Source organism: Strongylocentrotus purpuratus, unplaced genomic scaffold (genome assembly GCF_000002235.5).
Source record: "Strongylocentrotus purpuratus isolate Spur 01 unplaced genomic scaffold, Spur_5.0 spur5_scaffold_14, whole genome shotgun sequence".
Lineage (NCBI taxonomy): Eukaryota > Metazoa > Echinodermata > Echinoidea > Camarodonta > Strongylocentrotidae > Strongylocentrotus > Strongylocentrotus purpuratus.
In genome coordinates, this window is record NW_022145599.1 from 22,316,460 (window position 1) to 22,326,188 (window position 9,729).

Here is a 9,729-nt window from a genome sequence, read left to right on the forward strand (position 1 = left end):
TTGACTTCTATGTAAGGAGAGAAAGGCGGTCTATTACCACCACTTTTGTTCACCTTCAATAATGTTTCATATTGAATCGTACACTTATGTAAACCTCTAAACATGAAGAGTTGGAGACTTCATTTCTTCTCCCTTGATTGGTCTCCATAGATGTCTGTTTATAATTGCATGTTCAATAAAAGCAATCTTTTCTTTTAGCCAAACAACAGATAATTTTATTATTACTTATTTTTACTGACACCCGTGCCCGAAATCTTTTTAAACAGGGTCATGGTATGAATTCAATTTTAAGGGAAATAATTACACTTTTGCAAATTGCCATCATAAAATTTCAGAGTAATGAAGTTCTAGAGTGTGCTTTTCCTCTCATGCATACTATACTCGAATGTAGGGCTGCGACGAGTAATCGAATACTCGGATAGGTCTATGAGCCTAACAAGAAATGAAAAAGTGATTTCCCATTCTTTTCTACCCCCTACCCTAATTCAAACGTTTGAGGCCTATTTTGTATCTTTGCGGCTCCATATGTTCTTTCCTTCTTTGTTTATTTTATCATGAATTCTTCTTTTATCTTTCATTTTCAATCACTTCAATAGACCAACCGTCTCTAACGCCCGTATGTCCCCCTCTCCAATTCATCTCTCTCTCTCTCTCTCTCTCTCTCTCTCTATATATATATATATATATATATCTGTTTATTTTGTTCTTTCCCTGCCACTCCCTTCATCTCTCTTTCTCACTGTATGTTCTTTATTCAGGGCGTTGTGTGCATTGTATCTGTTGACCTCGATATCTGCAGATAATATACCACAACTGCTAATTTGTTCAATTCGGCGCATACAAAACATAATTACAATTACAGGCATTCGATGAAAACCTATAGAATTGATACGCATTCCGGAGTCCAATTTACTAATTGATGCTTATTTAGTAATGACGGGGAGAAATGCAATGCTTCACTATGGTGTATAGCCTTATAGCATACAATACTAAATGCTTAATACAGGGAGAGAGTGAAAGGGGGACATCATAAGATCAAGAAGAAGGTATGGGCAAGAGAGTGATATAGATTCATAAGTAGAAACATAAAAGGGATATAGAGAGCGGGGAGGGTAACATACAGAGAAAGAGAGAGGGGGAACAGTGGTTCAATTTGTCATGCTTGCGTAGAAATTTTTCTTTGTGGATAACAATAATATCATTATCGCGATATCCTATATTTTCGATGTATAACAGAGTATTTCGACTGACTTTCTTGTATCACCCCCCCCCATACACAAACACACACACACACACGCACACATTCTCTCTCTCTCTCTCTCTCTCTATCTCCATTTTCCTCTATAACTCTCCCTCTCGCATACTTTCAGCTTTCGTGGTACATCATGCCCTTGAGACTGTAGAACCCCAATAGATTGAAAGCTCAAATATAAAAACAACCTAATATCATGCAATTTCACGTCAGATTTATCTGAGAATTTATGGAAATATAAAGTAATCTATACATATAGACCCGTAAAGGATCCATATTCTCTTGTCGGAGGAGGGGGGTATCACTATCGATTTTGTTTTCTTTTCTTTTCTTTTTAATTCATGTATTTATTCTTTATTAGTTTGCTTTTATTCTTTGACCAGTTAATAGGGGAAGCATAATATTATGTGGGGTACATTTTCTTTTTGAACAGACTATATGTTCCTAAGATAAACTAAATGGATTTCAGGGGGCATGGAGGCACGTGCCCCCTCCCCGGGCACCTGTGTCGGCAATGGTCGAAATCCAATATGAGCTTTCCTTGTTTACAGAGAACACATTGAAAAAAGAAACGTCAAAGTCCACACTTTACCCCACATAACCCTTATCATGCTTTTAAAAAAATACAATTAATGGTCAAAGGATTCATAAATAATGTGTGCGCGTATGTTTGTGTGTGTGTGTGTGTGTGTGTTTAGTGTGTGTGCGTGCGTGTGTGTTTCTAGCATGGCTACTAAAAAAGGGAAACGTTTTAAAAAAACATTAATTTCATCATAAAGTCATATTTTACTATGAGTCAGAACAACCATTATACATCAAAATAATGAAGCTATAATGTTATAACTCTAATGAATGACGCAGTTATCAAGATCTTGCTTGAACTTGTTGCGAAGTTGATAGCATCTTACGCTGCAAAGGAATAGAAATAGCCTACCATCTGCTGAGCAAAACGAGAAGAAAAAACAATCGTATTTTTTGTTATTATGTTTTTTATTTCAAAGAAATGTTAGCTTGCACCCAGTAGGTAAAGATCGCGTACTCGATCTTGGAATTAAAAACTAGTAAAACAAAGAAGAAGATTTTCGGAGCCAGCAGGATTTGAACCTGCCATCTACTGCTTGCCAGGCAGCGACTATACCACTAGGCCACCACTGGCCCATGGCACTATGGCACATTCATAATGAACTGGGGGGGGGGGAGCCTCAACTATTCCGACTCATTTTGAATTATGAATATTCATTAGAACGCCATTAACACAATTATTTCTAGGAGAAGTTTCAATTGTAAAGAATTACAAGATCGAGAATGCGATCTTTATCTTTTGGGTGCACGCCCAAGAAATCATTACAGCAATCGAAACTCCTCCCAGGAAGCCTAGACTTCAATGATTTTATTTCGTTGCATAATTTCTCACGTACCTTGTAATAGGAATTCATCATGTTCGTCGAATGTTTTGCTATCCTTTTAACACTCCCCAGTTACAGAAACACTCCCCAGGGGCACTTTGACATGAAGAGCTGATGAAAAGATCCTGATCCCGGAGCTTTCCCGTGCATCGAGCCTCACCGCTCCGTTAGGCTTCCGACAACCAAACTCGCTGCCTGCATTTTAATTAATCATGTTTGAAGACGTCTTTATCTTCATTTCAACAAAAGAAAAAATCCCTGGCTCGTATCTCAATATGATTTTCCTTACGAACTTGCGATCCAAATATGGTTTCGAATAAATGTTCGCAGTTAAGAGAATAAATTACGGCTTAAGTGGCTCCGAATAATGACGTTTAGATTGCAGGTTAAATACGAGAAACGGAGGACAAAGTACAACAGCCTGTTTTGATTGTCCAAGTCGTCTGCAAAAGCATTTGCGATGTGCGCCAAAAACATGCGAATCAACTGCACGACGGCGAAGGAGAAATCGAACGTAAACGAGTGAGGTAAAAAAAAAAAAAAAGTATGTGAGTGTGTGCGTATAACAGAGGGAAGAGAGGAGGAAAGAGATTGGAGGAGGGAGGGTAAATAGAGTAAGTGAAGGAGAGAGAGAGAGAGAGAGCAAGAAATTGCAAGGCCAGAGGAAGTGCACCCCTGTAATTCACAAACAGTAATTCACTGCTATCAACAACTCCAAATGCTGTATGTGACCAGTTAGGGGGCTCACAAGAGACTGCAGGGGGGTTTCCAACTTCACCCCCACTCGATGACTGGTGCACGATGACGATAATTCCCGGCTTAAGCCTCGGCCTACACGACAATCTATCACCGTCTCGCAATCTTGCCGCGACTAATGTTGTTCTGACGTATTCGAGCCTGACGGTCCGTTCATTTCTGCGTTAACTTCCAACTCCCGCGCTTTCGTCGGGTCATCTGCCAATTCTCGCCTCGTATTGCTCGAATTATTACTTGCACTGCTCTCTAAAGGCTGCTGGCGTAGACGGTTACAACCTTTCTCTTCTTCTCCCTCGTTGCTGTGCACGCGTTCAAGTCGCTCCTGCGTTAACGCATATTTCTTATTCGCGCTCTTCCGCTGCTCTCTCTCGTGTTTACGCCTCATTAATGCATTCAGGCAGCAGCAAAGCAAAGTACCTGCCATTGTTAGCACATAGTAATTCTATTCTGTTCCATACGTCACAATTCTGCGGACACAATGTTGAAGTAATTATACCCGATGAAAGGCAAAACCACCACAGGAAGAAAATTAAAGAAGCGTTTACATAAATTCAAACGTCACCGCCGTGCACCAACCCCTCGCATTTCAGTGTGGTGAGGAGCGTACTACGGCCGTAGATATGAATATACCGCATGTTAAACCATTCATTGTTAACCGTTAGGTGATACTCAGAATAACTTATCGATTATTATGGGCCTTGCTGTTGGTAGGTTCTGTTGACCGAGTTGGTGAACATCTGGAAGTATTCCGCAAGACTTTTCCTGCATGTATATATTCGTGTCATTGACTGCTTACACGTTATGGTTACTGATATATTAAATCATTCATGCATTGGAGAGCTCCGATGGGCAAATACATGATCAGGTCGGCATCGAGCTGAAAAGATGATACCAATGAAATATCAGTTTGGTTGTGTTCAATATAATTTAAGACGGAAGGTTGATACATCAATAGTTTTTTTACGGAAAAACCTCGTAGTTTGGGGAATATTTGTTTGAAAATGTATAAGAAAGTGAAAAACAGGGAGAGGCGGGGAATGAGAGGGTCCGAAAAAGTGGTGGAAGGGAGTAAAAGAGAGGTGTAGGGCGGACAACTAAGGCCAAGTTGAGAAAGTGATTGTAAGTGTGTATGGGAACGTGTGTGTGTGTGTGTGTGTGTGTGTGTGTTTGTATTTGTGTAAGAGATAGAAATAGAGATATAACAAATTTTGTTATAAGAACGAAACGGACCATCGACTAATAGCTAAAACGATACAGCGGGGAGAATAATAGTCAAGCACCATAACATGTTTGTTCAGCATATTACACATCTGCACATTCTCATTTCTTGAATTTCGCTGTTTGAAAATTGTGTTCGATTGAGAGGTTATGAGTATATTACATTAAGTACGTTCGTCAAAGGGAAAATATTGTGTTCCTTTTGATTTGGTTTTTGCTGATTACATCAGGAATAAATATGGATCTTTTGTGTTAAAGAATGCAGAAGTTGATAAAAATAGATGGATCTTGCTTATTTGTAATGATGAGTTAATGTGTGATATTAGTAATGAGAAAGGAGTATTATTATTTATATAAGGCTTTCAAGTGGTGCAATAAATCAGTGTAGTTAATATCTTTAGCGCAGTACCCGGATGACAGATCAATATTGTTTTCGTATTTCTTTGTCATCCGGGAACTTCAACTGTCGATACAACGTCCATTTACCGAGGTAGGTCCAATTTTGTTATTTCGCTAGTGAGTCAGCCTGATATAGATAATAATAATAGGCCTACTATTGTATGGATTTGTTTTCGTGTGATTAAAAAATAAGTTTTCATAGCTCGAGCAATACATTCTCGTATCACACTCAAAGCCATCCAATATTATATATAAATATTGAAGTTTCTAAGTACACCAGGCTTCTTGCTGAAGCTGTAAATACTTTTGAAAAGATTATATACAAATCAGTAAAACAAGTCAAATTAATCAAAAGGGACACGTGAACTTTTTGACTTATGACAAGTTCTTTTTACCACTCATGAGAGGGAATTGGCTGGGCATGTTACCAATAGAAAAGCAAATTTTTCTGTCATTATTGATTTTTCCATTTTTATAATGGCCCTCAATATTTTCAATATTTGTTCAAGTATTAATACAAGATGCGCCAAAAACTAATGGAAATTTTGTGGTAAAATAGTATTTAAGTGCCTTTGAAGACCCCCCCCCCCCCCTCAAGTTATTTCCCTGATAACTTGTCTTTGAACCATTGTACAGTTTGTATATATATAAAAATATAACAAAGTTGCATACATTATATGACTTGGTACATACAAGAAATTGCATGTGGAACTGTGTCCACCGGCCTTCTTTTCAATGTGAAAGGCTGGCAAATCTTGGCTACAAAACTGCCAATTATAGCTTAATGTGGCAACTAAAGCATGCAGCGCTCATGAATGATTATAAGAAACATACAAGTACGTACTTTGATACATAGCCTTCAGAAGTGGCACCAAAAAGAAGTGCCAGCTATTGCAACATTAATCGATATCGTTAACAAAATCGGTCATTCAGTCCCCATAAACTTCGCTTTATGTTTTGGTTGTTTTTGGTTGTTTTTTATCTTTATCTCTCTCTCTCTCTCTGGGGGAGTTTTTTTCTTCTCTTTTTAGAGGTAGTACTGTATTTTTTAATATTTGGACAGACTATAATATTTCATGTACAATCATTTATTTATTTTTGTTTACTTCAACAGATAAAGCGTTTTTGAAAGAAGCAAAAAATTAACATGAAATGACTAGGTATTTTATCATTATTATTGTTTTAAACGAATAGGGAAATGTATGAAAGATTTGTTTTGTTTAGCAATTGATGTTAATTAAGAATTAAACTTTTGAATTGTATTATGATTATTCTGAATGATGTCAAGTATTAAGTATGATGTAAATTGCATGATTTTGGTTTTATGTACTGCCTCTGGTATCGAGAAAATAAAAACACCTTATAAACATAAAAATAAACACAGCGCGTCTCATGAGGGCGCACCACCCGTTTGATGGAGCAATTCCGATAGTAGATTTGATTGAGCTGGATCATGTACAGGTGTAAAAATTGGAGTTCACCAGGGGGTTCCTTAAGCGGCTGTAGTAACATGATGACGCATGAGGATGTGACGGTATGGGTTTTTGTCTGCCATGAAAAATTGGTGCACATTGGCGATCACACCCAGTGACGTAGCCATAGGACAAGGGGAGGCACAAGGGTACCCCCATCCAATGACGAAAGTGGTGGAGCTATAGGACAAGGGGAGGCACAAGGGTACCCCATCTAATGATGAAAGAGGGGGAATAGAGAAATTATAGAATGGAAAGTAAAAGGGGAGTCAAAATAGCAAGAAGATGTTACAACCCCTTTCGTCCCCCCCCCCTCTTTTGATGGCCCTGTGACCCATGTAGGCCTACTTTATTTATTTATTTATTTATTTATGCATGTTCACAATTTCACAATTCAGGAAATCATTCCTATAGCTCCGATTTGCATCATGGGCCTATATCCCCCAATATGAATTATTGTGAGAAGAGAAAGGTTAAGTCTTTGAGAATACGTCTGTATTTTGTGCACTTTCTTTGTTGACTTACAAATGAAAACTGGCCAAATACTAGTATGCAAATAGTACACGTTCTGTATAAACGTTATGCTTCTTGATGTAAATATGTTCATGTTTATTCAGGGCCCCATGGAAGACCACTAATTATTGGTGAATGGGCTACCCTGACAAATAATTAGAAATAAATAAACAAATAAAAAATAGTAGTTCATTGTAATTCTGCCAGGAGGGGCAAATAGCAACAAAATGTTTCAGTGACGTATGTTATGCACTACGGATGCAAAGTGGTAATGTTATTATTACGTCATAACTTTTAGCGCGCAACTTGCAACACGTTGGATACGATCACGCGACTGTACTGTCAGTAAAAATCAACAACAAAAAAAGGAGTTGTGTGAAAAGAAAGCTCGTTCTTAATAGAAAGGATTGAATTCTTAAAATTGTGAAGTCCTTGGCATAGTTTCCTCTGAGGGTAAGTTTTTCAATTTTTTTTTTTTTTAAAATATTTCCACGTAAATATTAACAATAATAATACACATTTATCATTTATAAAAGGAAGTCATGCAAATATATTTTTAAAAACTGCCCCCGATGAGCTTAAAACCAGTAGGCCTAGAGACAGGCGCGGTGGAGCTACTTCCAAAGTGGGAGGGGGGTACCAACAAAAGGGCACTTTCTGTAGAGAAAAAAGGGCACCTACAAAGAGAAATATATAATTTGTTAGACATTAGTTAGACATATTATCAGGGATGATTTGAACAATGTAGTATCTCTTTACACACCAAACAAGATAGCATCATACTTTGCAGTTGGGTGTGATGATCTGAAAATTCATTTGCGAGCGAGGATAAATTTTAAGACTTGTGAGGTCGTAGTGCAAACAATTACATCTTATAAACAGTTATAAAACCAAATCCTGAAGGGATTATAAGCACATTTTCATAACGGAAGACTGAAAACACCTTTGATAAGTAACATAATAATATCATCTATAATTCATGCGAGTTAGCGTAGTGAGTGAGCTTTATGAAAATCGCTCTTAGTCACTTGAAAATTTGGGGCGTGTTTAATGTTGAGAGAAAAGGAGGACACTTTTCGAAAGAGATAAAGACGCTTATTAGAAAAGAAAAGGAGCACGTGTTCGAGTTCACAGGGTAATTGTCAGAGGTTAAAAAAGGGGGTAATTATGAGAAGGAGAAGGGGCACTTATAAGATGGAAAAAGAGCATTTATTATAAATGAAAAGGGGCACGTGTCAAAATAAAATGGGCAGTTACTAGAGGAGGGACATTCTTTAGAGATGACAAGTACACTTATCGGAAGGGGAAGGGGCACTTGTCAAAATAAAACGAGTATCTTAAAGATTTGGAAAAAAATCCATAAACTAGGTTCCTTAAGTCTGAATCACCTTGTCTACGCCAAATCAAATGTCAGCAACTTGTTCACACCATTACTTAATTTTTAAAAAACGTGCAAGTGTGTGGCCTTATACTACCCCAAAACAGTGGGAACCCGTAGTCTCTCCGTTTTAGACAGAATTGCTGACATACGAGTTCAAGTCCGATCCTGATCAACCGCATCCTGTATTTTTGTTATTCTACATATCTAATGGAAACCACATGAAATAACCACCAATCCATTATTGCTGAACAGTAGCACTCCATTAATGACATGTCAGAAGAAACAAATTGCATTTTACTTGCTGACCTCAATGCTGACATTTAGAAACAACGTCAGTTCTGGAAAAGATCAGCTCGTCTATTATCTAACTTTTCAGCCACAAATAATCTCTCATGAATCTCCAATCACGAACCTGGGGATTTCGCGTTCTGTAGTGATGATGAAGAAAGAAATCCTATAGAGACTCCATCATTTCTTTTAATAATTTAAGGAGTTACTTTTCTAACTTCGACATTGCACTTGATCACTCTCAAAATATGCCCTTGAGAACTATTCCACAACAATCGGCTACCAACCCGTCTTTACTTCTTTCGGTACAAAATTCGACTGTTTATGGATCAACATATTCCTCAGCACTACATCCTGACTTATGGATCCTGCTGAGTATCGTCGTAGAAGTAGAAGTATGGCACGAAGTCTCCAAAGGGAACCACAATAAGCTTTACACGTCACCCCTTAACTCAGCATGCAGAGAACTCTGGCAAAACTTACTTTCTAATCCTGTTATACTATCTCCCTTAGAAAAGCTGAAGAAAAGCTTGATAAACACTCCCGCACTTACTACCAAAGAAAAGAAAGAACCAGAAATATTTATTGAACCATAAGGTTGACCACTCTTATCGTGTGATGGAACAGGACGGAAGACGCTGAAAGGGAATGGACGGTCAGACTCCAGCACGAAGCATTACTTTATGGAATTCCTCAGAATGAGTATTAAATATGTCAAAATGAAAATATTCAATGACATTGAATCTACAAATCACGCTGACAACAAAATATTTCATAGGCTCATCCAAAAACAAAAGTTGTCATCAGGCTCCCTTCCCCCCAGCTGCCGCAAATAAAGGTCATTCTTACAGTGGTCATCTTGAACTCAAATGATGGGAGACCTACTTCGGGGAATTTTCAATGTCTAAATTTGATTCTTCGGACTCACTTAGTGTGGACAGAGAGGAGGCTAATCATTGAAAATTCTACGGAGCGCTCAAAAGACATAATCCAAGCCTTATCACAGCTGAGACCAGTCACCATGCAGGCAAGGTATGTGGTCAT